We start from the raw sequence: 13,394 nt of genomic DNA on the forward strand, positions 1-13,394 counted from the left end.
ATAAATTTTGAAAATATAATTATCAATTTAATATTGACTGCATAGTGTATAATAATATTACTTAGGTCATTAATGGGAACAAGATTTTTGCCTTAATTTTGAAATGGATCATTCAAATGTTTAATATTCCGGTGAAAATATTGGTCTTAAAGAAAAAGTTTTCAAATAAAAGTTGTAGAAAATTTAATTTTCGAAAAAAAATGTCTCTTATGATTTTCTTATACGACCAATCTTTTCAGCGTAATTCCAAAATTAATATTCATATTGAATGATTCAAATTTTTGTTAATTATTAAAATCTTAATTTTGAAATTACGATGAAAATATTGGTCCTAATAAAAAATTATAAGAGACATTTTTTTTTACAAAATTAAATTTTGAACAACTTTTATTTAAAAAATTTTTTTATAAGACCAATATTTTCAGCGTAATTCCAAAATTAAGATTCATAATGAATGATTCAAATTTTTGTTAATTATGAAAATCTCAATTTTGAAATTACGACTTCCTTATTAATCCTAAGGAAAAATTATATGAGACGTTGTTTTTATAAAATTTAATTTTGAACAACTTTTACTTGAAAAATTTTTCTATACGACCAATATTTTTGCCGTAATATCAGAAATTTGGCATTAATTATTAATTGTCAATTTTTTAATTAAGGAAAAAATCCTGGCCTTAGTCATTAAACAATACCACAAAATATTTATCTTCTTATCTTATAATTTAAATTGTTATACACAAAAAGTCTTTTATTTCGTCATAGATATTTAATAATAATTTTTCATAGCAAAAAAACGCTCAGAATTTTCTGGTCGTGTATATCTTTTCTTCTTTTAGTGCTTACTTCCTGTTGCATTAAAAATACACAAATAGAGCCATAATTTAACGTTATTTTTATCCTCATAAAAATTATACAATAAATATATACATGTATATGTATATTGTTATTATTATTTCTCTCCGAAAATAACACTAGAATCAATTCAAATAGAGTGTAGATGGTAATTAAATCCATCAACTTTTATTACTCTTTTTACATCTACATTTTTTTTTATTTTCTTCTGCTGCTATTGATTGAGCAGATAAATATTTTTATTTAGAAATTGACTGACTATTAGGACACAGGTTTAAATTGAAGGATTTGAGAATAAGCAAATATTTAGAGTCATTAATGTTGACATTGACACAATAAAAAAAGGTATCGTTTGATGTTATTAAGACAAGTGTGGGTACAAAATTATTCAGAGTTAGTAACTCGTGCTTAGCGGAGCATAAAATAATTTCTTTCTCACTCTCTCATCTTTCTCTGGTTGGTTCCTGTCGTGTGTTTCGTACGTGTAACACGCTGAGAGTAATACGCCAAAGGAAGAATTGAACATACGCAGGTACAAATACAACATACATGCTTGTATATATAAGGAAGATTGAGGTTGTTGACTTGTTGCCCATTCAGCATAAAGTGCAATGACTTTCTACGATGAAAATCTGTACCAAGACGACTAGCGTGTAAACTTCTCTCCCATGCTCCAAGAATTTTATCCCTTCTACTGTCTTGAATTTCCGGTCAAGAAATCTTAACGTGAAATCACCGAGTCGTCTATTCACTCACTTCGTCCTTACTCTTTTGAGATACCCGGAATTTCATATATACGTTTCTCTTTTCTTCTCTATTTTATTTAAACCTTTTTGTAATATTTTTTATGAAAATATAAATCTACCACGAAAATATTTTTTAGTGTGCTTCTTGTCAAATGGAACTCTCACAACATACTTGGCATTGTGTCTCTTGTCAGTTAAGGTGAGACTTGTCACTCACTCGCGAGTTATTTTTGGTTCAGCTTTACGTAACATTTAGGATGTAGGATGAAGAAAATTTATTCTTATATTAATGTTTATTTGACATATTTTGCCAATAGTTTTTATTTCTTCTATTAATAATTTTTCTTCAAATAGAAAAAAAAAAGAAAAAAAGTTTCACAGCAATAATTACTTAATTTGTTACACTTTTTTTTGCTTGACATTATTATTATTAATTGTTAAACTTTTTAAGTTGGACTAATTTTCAACGGAGTCACACTTTCTTGAACATTTAAATAAAATGTAACAATAAAAATTCAAACATTTGTCTTATTTTATAAAATAAAACTCGACATACTTGACAACTTTTTCGAAGGTCATCGCTAAGTGTTTGTTGCTTTACGAAAATCGTTTGTTGCGCTAGACACGCTATCAATTTTACTCTGCGACAGCCTTAATAAACCAAGTAGAAATGTCTTAACCATATACGTATTAGGGTGACCCAAAAAAAACCATCTTTTTTTTTTTTTTTTTGAGTCTCTTATGAAAATTTTTCGGTTTACGATGTTTAAAGAAGCCTCTCCAAAAATCAGCTCGATAAAAAATTTTCAAAAGGTTGCTCACGAATTTTGAAAATATCAAAAATCATCGAAATTTGAATTTTTATTTCAAATTTTTTTCTTTCTCGTGGCAGCGATAGTTTATATTTGTGAAATCATGCCTACGCTGAAAATTTAAGCCCAAAATTTAAATATTTAAACCTCGTTCAAGAAATTTGAATGTTTCTGAGTGCTGTCTTTTGAACGTTTTCGAGCGACCCTTGAATATTGCTAATAAAGCTTCTCGATTTTTTCACCATCAATTTGCATCGCAATGAATGAAAATATAACCCGAGAAATAGAAATAATAAGTTATTTACATACTTTTTTATTTTTTAATTCAATTTTTAGGTTTTTTCGCTTATTCAAAACTCATCAAATTTTATTGTTTAAGACTGTCCTGTATATTTTTGGTTATGCAAAAGTTATATTTTAGTGAAATGACAATAATTGAGTTATAAAAAAATACAAAAACTAATTCAAAGTATTAGTCACATATTATCAGTTAATATTCAAAATTCTTGAGCGCCGTTTAATATTTAAATTTTGGGCTTAAATTTTCAGCATAGATATGATTTTACATATATAAACTATTGCTGCCAGCGGAAAGAAAAAAATTACAAGTAAAAATCCGAATTTCAATCATTTTTTATATTTTCAAAATTCGTGAGCGGCTTTTGGAAATTTTTTATCGAGCTGATTTTCAGAGAGGCTTCTTAAAACATCGTAAGCCAAAAAATTTTCATAAGAGACTCGGAAAAAAAAAATAGTCGGTTTTTTGGGCCACCTTAATACACATATATACAATTTCAAAAAAATAAATAGAAAACTTTGGTTGCTTCTATAATAAAAAAATGGGTTTATTAATATTTTAAAAATTTACAAAACAATCTCAGTAAAGTAAAAAATGAATAGTGTAATAAAAAAATATATTTTCTTGTGCGTAGACACGTGTGCAATGTATATGAATTATCTAGGGTTTTATATTTTCTCTTCAACCACCTAATTCACCTTTTGCCAAGAGGCCGCCGGCCTAATTCGACCTGGTCGATTTCCCCTGAGATAGCAGAAACAAGATTTCTTTTTTATTCACCATGAGGATGCCTTCAATATTTCTTTTAAATAGATCACACCCGTTTAATTAAACTCATTACCTTCAGTTATTAAAACTATTTTTCATTTCAAAGGATTAATAATTTTTTTTTATTTATTAAAACTTTTAAATTAATTAAACTTTGTTTAATTTATTTACATGTATTTTAATAGCTCTAATTAGTCAGTACGAACGTTATCTTTTCAAACATATGTAATTGATGACAGCAATATTATACTTCTCATTTACATTCATACTCTTCTATTTTCTTTTTTTTTTATCTTTATATTTTTTTTTCTGTCGTGTGAGATTGTAATTAAAATGTGGATTACCACAGAGTCAAATCTAGGCTAGAAAGTACTCTTTTCCTTGCATTCTTTTATTCTTAACCCTTTAGACTTTTATGCTCTTCTCGTCATTCTTTTGCTCCTTCTTTTTCTTTAATGTTTGAATCTCGCTGACAAACTGACGAGTATAAACTACAAAGCAAACGATGGAGTCGTGACTAAGTACATAGTTCTAGTTTTAATGGTGCTCAAATATATGCCTATTTTATTTTTAAATTTAAAACAAATTATTATTGTTGTTCCCACCTTTTTTTTTTACATTTTATTTCAATTATTTTAATATTACTATAGTAATAACGACATATATTATTAATTTAGTATTATTTTGATATAAACTCCCTTCATAAGCCTCTTCCCCTCAATCGACAGGTACTAAGTCCAGCTTCTTCCACTTGACCAGTTTTTGAGTCTCGTACCACAGCTCGTTATAAGCCTCTATTAAAATTCTCTGAATTATAAACGAGCAAAAGGAAAAAATGTCAAAATTAATTATGAAAATTTACTATCGATGTTTCGCAGAGAATTATTTAATCAATATTACACGGAAAAAACAGAATATTAAAAATTAATAAATAATAATAAAAAGTCAAATAAAGAATAAAATTTCTAAAAGTAACTAAATATTATTACTTTTAGGTATAATACGTGATTTATTAGTATAAGATAATTTATTTACGGCATAATCTACTAAAAAGCAATGATTGGTCAAATTAACAATTGGTATCTTGGATACTGATTTTTCCGGCCGGAAATTGCGAAAGTTATTAATTTTTATTTTATAAATTCGCTATCACTGATCAATTATTAGCTTAAAATATCATTTATTCATCATTACACGGAGAAAAAAATATAGTAAATTTTACTAAAAAATATGAGAATAATTACTAAATTTGGATAGTAATCTTGAAACGCTTATGATTTATATGAAAAATTAATAAACAGATCAGCATAATTTACAAGTCGTTTAGCAATTTCTCATATACTAGCTATAAAAAATCTCCTATATTGCATATTCATTTTTAGTTATATTTTGTAAATTTTACTATCCCGTCTAGTAAATTTTACTATATAAGAATGGAAAAAAATTAAATTAAATTTTTATTAGCTGTTAACTTTTTATTATTATTGCTATCATTTTGATTATTATTATTATTTATGTCATCTGTATTGGTGTTGGTGTCGATTTTTGTTTTTTAAAAAATCACTTGTCTCAACCAAGATTCGAACCCTGATCTCCCGCGCGCGAGTCCTTTCCTATGTCTGACGGCTTTTTTTTTTTTTTTTAAAAGTATATTTGCAAATTATAAATATACATAGCTCATACGTAATATTTTATTTTATTTGTATTGATTAGGTCGCAAATAACTTAAAAAAAAGCCTTTATTATTATTTTGATTTAAGAAGATGGTTGTCCCATTGCCTTGGGCAGCTCACATCCATTGGTTCTCGTGCTGATCCTTGTACTCCTTACTTGTTGTTGGTTAGATTATCTATTTATTTATTTTTTTTTCTTTTCTCTTTTTAGTGGCCATGATGTAAAATTTTTAAAACTTCATCTAGCTTTTTGTCTATTTTTTATTTGGGTCTATGTCTGACGGCCCGATGTCTTCTTTGGACAAAAGTTTTAGAACTTGTAATACATATTTGCATATGCTATCCCCACCAACTTTTAATTTTATCTATACATAGTAGAATTTACTATTATACAGATAGTATAAAAATATAATCGTGTTAGCAAAAAATACATTGCGTATAGTAATTTTGTATGTTTTGTATAGTAACAAATCCTATATTGCGTTAGACAATTAACTTTCTTAAATTTGTATTTATTAATAGTACTTATAGTAGAATATACTATACAAATAGTAAAAAATATAATCGTCTTAGCAAAAAATACATTACGTATAGTAATTTTTAATATCGTATTATGTAATTATTACTAACTAGTAAATTTTACTAAACGATTAGTAATAATTACAATATAGAATGTATTTTTTCATATCTGTTAGTAAATTTTTTTATAGTATTGTAATTTTTACTATACTTTTTTCTCCGTCTATAAATTAATTTACAATATACATAAATCGAATAAGTAGTAAATAATAAAATTAAAAATTAGTATACTAGATACTGATTTTGTCGCTCATAAAAATACCGGAAATTTTGAACTCTTATTTTATAAATTCTATCCCATTGACTAATAATTAATATAAAATGTTATTTATTCGTTATTATAAATTAATTTATTATATACATATATCGAATAAGTGGTAAATAATAAAATGAGAAATTCGTACACTAAATCTTTATATATTAATATATACGTTTACTGATTTTTCGGTTCCTTATTTTTTAAATTTTTGTATGTTTATTTGAATAGTAATAACTGTAGATAGCAATTTATCGGTTCCTTTTCATATTAATTTTAATATACGAAATTACAAATTTTGCTCTTCTATGTGTATCAAATTTGAATATTAATAATAGCCATTTTGTAATATATATAATGATCCTGGTTTGATATTAGTATCGAATATACTAATTTTGTGTCGAAAATAACCTACAAACTATTAAAATTTTGAGCATCTTTTTTTTTTGTGTAAGGGGGATCACTAGTGAGAAATTTTGAAAAAATAAATTTATGTTTTTTTGAGAGTAACATACTATAATTTCTAGTGCATATTTTGAATAGTTTTTTTGAGTTACATATGAAAAGCAGCCGCTTATCAGGTTTCAAAAATACACTTTTCAAAATTGCTGCAATCATAACTCGAAGACAAATCATCCGTTCAATTTGATTTTAATTGCAGCTACTTTTATACATGTTTTTACGTACCATGAACTTCTAGTTTTTCGATCGAATCAAAAATGTAATTTTGGTAGGACACAAATCATCAAATTTCCACGCGAAATTTGAAATGTTTTTTTTTAAATCTACCATTTTGTGGTATTTCAATTTTTTTCTTAACCCTAGTCATAATATGGGAAATAACTTCTAGTTTAATAAACTTTTTGGATTTTTTAATTTCATGCGATATGAAGGTCGCTATGCAGCAGTAAGGGGACTTTTTTTTGAGTGCTGGGAGATTGTGATTAACTGGCTGAATTTTGAATTTTTTGGTTCAAAAATTTAATCTTATATTTATTATATATCCACAAATATATCCTTCAAACATTGAAACATTCTCTGCAACAGTTTTCTTTAAAAAAAATTTCCGAAAATCATATTTGTTTTTTAGGTGGTCACACTAGTGGTCCCCCTTAAGTACAATATCATTTATTGTTCATAATTGCAATAATTAATTACATTAATAACGCATGTAACAAAATGTCAATATGACGTTTAAAGTCATATAAAATAAAATAGGCTTATAACGGGTAGTCGACTCCGTGTGATTGGTAATAATTTAAATATAGATACATTAAAAAATCCGTTTGATTGGTAATATTTTATTCCATATATTAACGTCCTAGGTTAACAAAATTATAAAAATAATAAATGATTCACCTTCTAAAATACTAATGAATATTAAATGAGACAGAAATACAATCAAATAGAATTGCAAATAAACATGTATGTCGTTACTCTTGACTGTGATTAATAACGTGTGTTCATTTGGATGTAAACGAGAGTTGCATTTTGTGTCGATAAATATATACATATATATAGATGTGTTTTTTTTCACTTATGTATATATAATACGTACATATTTATATGGATTTACATATATGTACTAAGGGATATTTTCATATTCTTTCTCAATACTAACTCTATTTTTTTTTCTTCTGTCATATAGGGTATATTATTTATATACTTGAATATATGTGAGATTATTTATCACGAGGTCGCGATATAAGTGTACTTGGTATATTTATATATGGTAACAGTACTCGCGTATACATATATATAAATTTTTTTTTCTATTATAATGAGAGATTCTAGGGTGTGAGAGAGGCAGCAGTGCCGGTGCTGTCGTGTCTCACGTGGGGTTGCTAAAGTAGGAGGTATATCGTAAGGGAGGAGTTACGGTGTGCAACACGCTACCTTGCGTGCTCGTCCATCCCTCGGAATTCCGGGGTTCTCAACCACTCTAATTATACTTTGGGTTTACGATTAGTGACACTAACAATATCCAATCACACTCAAATATACTCAAATCCTTCATTAAAGTTATTCACAACTTTTTCTTTTATTTTTTATATGAAGAAAAATAAATAACACAATAAATTGAATCCTTCATTATTATTATTGCTACTACAGTAGCACAGAAAAAAAGGTAACTTGATTCAAGTAAGATATTCTTGGATCAAGAATACTAGTTTGAAAAATGTAATTTTTTGCTTCAAAAATTTTTTTTTGGCTCAAGGAGTTGCTAGATTTTCAAATCAAGATTTGTTTATGCTTGGTTCAAAAGTACGTTTTTTTCACACAGTAAATCTAATTCTCAAACCAAGTAACAGATTTACTTGGGTAAAGCAAAAATTTCGACGCCAGGTGGCGTCTCGATGAGCACAGTGTATTTGCTTGTGACATTTATTCTTTTTCTCGGTTGGTGTAGTTAGTTTTGAATTGTAGGTTCACAATTTGAACATCAAAACATAAATCTCGCGGTTTATAATTATTTTTGTTTAATGTATATAAATATGAACAAATTTCGTTATCATAATACCCAAAATAGTAAATAATTACTGTGTTCAAACTTTAAAGACTTTCACAGTAAATGTATTTATTTGTCAATGTTTATTTATTGGGTAACTTTAAATTTTCTATTATTGAAAATGTGGTCATTAAAAAATATTATTGAAATTTTTAGTGCAAATAAATTTTTTTTACAAATAAAAATATGCATTAAACTTTCAAATCATAAATTAGTATGTGTAACTATTGAAGTAACAAACTGATTAATAATTTAACAAATATATTTGTATATTTTTGAATCAAGTACAATAACATTCTGATTCAAAAAATGCGCCATGCTCAAACTAAGACGGTATCATCCTGAGTCAATATTATCGGCCTCAAACCAAGAGATAAAAATTAGTGGCGGAAATAAGTATGCATCTTGTTTGAAAACAAAAAATGCTTCTTTCAAAAGTAAAATTTTTGAATGAAAATTTTTTATTCTCCATTGAAGAGTAATAATTTATTTATTTAAGATTAAACTTTTTTTGAATTGGAAAGTTTAAGTGTTCTGATACAAGAATGATATTTTTAAGAAAATAATTTACTTGAATCAAGTTAATTTTTTTTCTGGATATATTTCAATAAGATTATAATATTTTATAACTAATAATAAATGTTCTAATTTAAAATATTTTTCATTAATTAGATAATTTTAAAAGCATCCCATAAGAAATTATATGAATAACCGAGTTAAAAATAATAATATCGATTATTTTTTGCCTTTGATTAAATTATACGCTTTAAGAATTATCGGCATAATTTCTATTTATATTTTATTATAATTCCATTAAATTAATTTAATAAATCCTAGGTTTTGACGTAAATTTAAATGAAAAAAAAAATTAGAAACGATTTTCGATTCGGTAGTGAGAGTTCTCGGCATGTAAACAGAACGAGCCGAGTTTTAGTCTTTGACGTGTTTTTAATTTTTTTTTTTTTCTTATATTTACCATCCCCCATGTTTTTTAGAGGGTTCTCGGCTTATAGTCCCAACATAGCACAGTAGGAGAAGGGTAGCCTGAAGCTTAAACAATAGATCGTTGGCCACAGGCGACATCCCAAGTGTACTGAGAAAAATAGAGTAAAAGAGAAATGTAAAAAATGGTCGTGTACTTGCTTATTTCTACCCTTTTTCTTTTTCATTCTCGAGATTTTGCACGACTTTCGCGCCCTCTTGTTCGTTTATAAGGACACTCGAGGTGGCGCTGTACATACGTTGAATTAAACCACGACCAATTAAGTCTCGAAAAATTTTTTATACTTTTTCATTTTAAAGTTTACGTTTGTATATATATATTTTGTTTATTCAATTTTTTTTAACCCAATGACAAAGCTTTGTAATATGTTTTTTTTTTTTTTATTTTTCATATGCAAGAGTACATTCTGCAGTTATGATTTAGTTAGTAGGACATTTCGTTAAAACTCTTCTATACCTTTAATATTTTTTCGCTAGAAATGTTTTTTTTTTCATTTAAATTACTGTGCGGAAAGAGTGATATATTTTTTAGATATAAAACGAACACATCAATCGATTGAATTTACGATTTTTATTTAAACCAACATGAAATTTTAACTGTAATCATATCAAAATTTTAACCAGAGATTTTTTTTTCCCATCGCAAACGAAAAATTCTCTTTAAAAAATAATGTATACAGAAGTATTTTTCGCTTCGATTCATAACATACCAAGATTTTAAGTGCATCATTGACTTTACATACGAGTAATAAATAAAAAATAACTGTTTCAAATTATTATCCAACCATTACACAATTTTTTTTGTAAAAGTCTCTTTCTTTTTCATACTCGGCAACATTGATAAATTTTCTGATTTTTAACATTTTATAATTATAATCTGACAGTTAATTTTTTTATTAAAAATGTACTTGTCGACAACTGTCAGAAAGATTGAAATTTTAACAATGAGTACTCGGGTCAAAAATGAAATTCAATTTAGTATTGGCTAACAAGTCGAAATTTAAACCCGTTTTTCATAAGACAAACTCGACTTTTTTTACGGAGGTATGAAATATATTGAGTTTTCGTCTTGGTTTAAACTTATTTGGTTTAATTAGTTACGATTTGAGACGAAAAAGTCTAAATCAAGTCGAAATTGACTAAGAAATACTGCTTGCATTATGTACACGAAGAAAAAAGTATAGTAAAAATTACAATACTATAGTAAAATTTACTAACAGATCTGAAAAAATACATTCTGTATTGTAATTATTACTAAACGTTTAGTAAAATTTACTAGTTAGTAATAATTACATAATAAGATATTCAAAAATACTATGCGTACTGTATTTTTTGCTAAGACGATTATAATTTTTACTATTTGTATAGTATATTTTACTATAAGTACTATTAATAAATACAAATTTAAGAAAGTTAATTTTCTAACGCAATATAGGATTTGTTACTATACAAAATATACAAAATTACTATGCACAAAGTATTTTTTGCTAACACGATTATATTTTTTTACTATCTGTATAGTAAATTCTACTATGTATAGATAAAATTAAAAGTTGGTGGGGAAAGCATATACAAATATGTATTACAAGTTCTAAAACTTTTGTCCAAAAAAGACATCGGGCCGTCAGACATAGACCCAAATAAAAAATAGACAAAAAGCTAGATGAAGTTTTAAAAATTTTACATCATGGACACTAAAAAGAGAAAAGAAAAAAAAATAAATAAATAAATAAATAATCTAACCAACAACAAGTAAGGAGTACAAGGATCAGCACGAGAACCAATGGATGTGAGCTGCCCAAGGCAATGGGACAACCATCTTCTTAAATCAAAATAATAATAAAGGCTTTTTTTTAAGTTATTTGCGACCTAATCAATACAAATAAAATAAAATATTACGTATGAGCTATGTATATTCATAATTTGCAAATTAACTTCTTTAAAAAAAAAAAAAAAGCCCTCAGATATAGGAAAGGACTCGCGCGCGGGAGATCAGGGTTCGAATCTTGGTTGAGACAAGTGATTTTTTAAAAAACAAAAATCGACACCAACACCAATACAGATGACATAAATAATAATAATAATCAAAATGATAGCAATAATAATAAAAAGTTAACAGCTAATAAAAATTTAATTTAATTTTTTTCCATTCTTATATAGTAAAATTTACTAGACGGGATAGTAAAATTTACAAAATATAACTAAAAATGAATATGCAATATAGGAGATTTTTTATAGCTAGTATATGAGAAATTGCTAAACGACTTGTAAATTATGCTGATCTGTTTATTAATTTTTCATATAAATCATAAGCGTTTGAAGATTACTATCCAAATTTAGTAATTATTCTCATATTTTTTAGTAAAATTTAATATACTTCTTTCTTAGTGTACCTCAAGATCTTAACATTTTTCGCGCACCGAAAATGGAAAAAGTTATTTCAATTTTAATGCCGAGCTCTTAAAATCAGAACATTATTTTTTTAGGAGCTCAGCATTAAAATGGAAATAACTGAAAGAGAATGCAGAATTTCAAAAAAATTTATCAGAGATAATTTGTAGGAAATAAAATTGCCTATAAAAAAGATTCTATGACATTTTATGATTAGTCCGATAGTTTCGCCAGAAAATTGAAAAGATTTCAAAATTTACTCTAACTTGACTTCAAGCTCCAATATCTTTTTAACAGATGGATTTATCAAAAAATGATGAGAGACTTTTTTGTAGAGCATTCAATTTCCTACAAAAAACTGTATTGAGAATTGCTGAATTCTCATTAGTTGACATGGTATAAAATTCAGAACGAGCAAAAACAAGTTCTTTGGATTTTATCAAACTTTGACGTTGAATATCTTGTGAATGCTTGAATTTATGCAAAAATCATAGAGGACCTTTTTTGTAGTACAGTAAATTTGCTACAAAATATTTGAAAAGAGATTTCTTGTATCTTGATTTTTTCAGAAGTTATGTATTTTTTACCACGTTACTAAATGAAAAATCGATAATTATCAATATCAATATTAAGAGCTCAAATCTTAACTGTCACCCTATTTCAAGACACCCTTTCGATTTTTCAAAGTTTATCAAAAAAATAAAAATAGTTCCCTAATTTGAAACAGTCTGATATTTATAAATCAATGAGATTCTCTTTTATGGAATTGAATATAACATCATTGAAGAATATTATTGAATCTAAATTAAATTCTAGAGAATTGATAACATTATTTTTTATGTGAATATAAGATCAGAGACCTAATAACCGATCACTCCATGTATTTGTTCATCTATATTTATAAATATCTCGAATCGAGTATTGGGTTTTTTTACCTAATAAACAAATTTTTTTAATATTTTTAAGTTCAAATCTCATCACTGAAAAATTTGTGCAGTGAACGTGGATTAAATTCGGAGTGAATGTAGAGCGGATGATTGTGTATTGATTTTATTTACTCGGAGTGAAATTTACTCCTGAAAAAAGTTTATTTTAATATTGAAACTCCAAATCTAAGTGAATGCTGATTTAAATAAAATCCACTTCTCTGTTACTCCGTATGCGGACTTTTTTTAAAACTCAGGAACTCGAGTGACGGAATTTAAATAAAATCCGTTACCACTCCGAATTCATTTCCGATTTTTTTTACAGTATAGTGAGTATTAATTTGAATTTTTGTTGATTGGCATAACGATGAACATTTAAAAAAATTATAAGTAAGATAAAAGCCCCTAAACCCGATTACTTTTCATTAGAGTGAGATTAAATCACTCAATATAAATTAATAAATAAAATAAAAAACCATATTTTTTTATAGTTATTTTGTAAATTTTCGAGTATTAGAATAAAATTTTAGTTTCAAGAATAATATTGGTAATTAATTATGATTAATTTTTTAAACTTGA

General features: G+C 26.3%; 1 protein-coding gene across 5 annotated transcripts in view; it reads left to right on the top strand.

The window, feature by feature from the left end:
• LOC103577311 (pumilio homolog 2) overlaps positions 1 to 13,394 on the top strand; it is a 91,453-nt gene that overhangs the window by 32,960 nt on the left and 45,099 nt on the right. The gene's annotated exons all lie outside the window — the stretch shown is intronic.

This window comes from Microplitis demolitor, chromosome 8, assembly GCF_026212275.2.
Source record: "Microplitis demolitor isolate Queensland-Clemson2020A chromosome 8, iyMicDemo2.1a, whole genome shotgun sequence".
NCBI lineage: Eukaryota > Metazoa > Arthropoda > Insecta > Hymenoptera > Braconidae > Microplitis > Microplitis demolitor.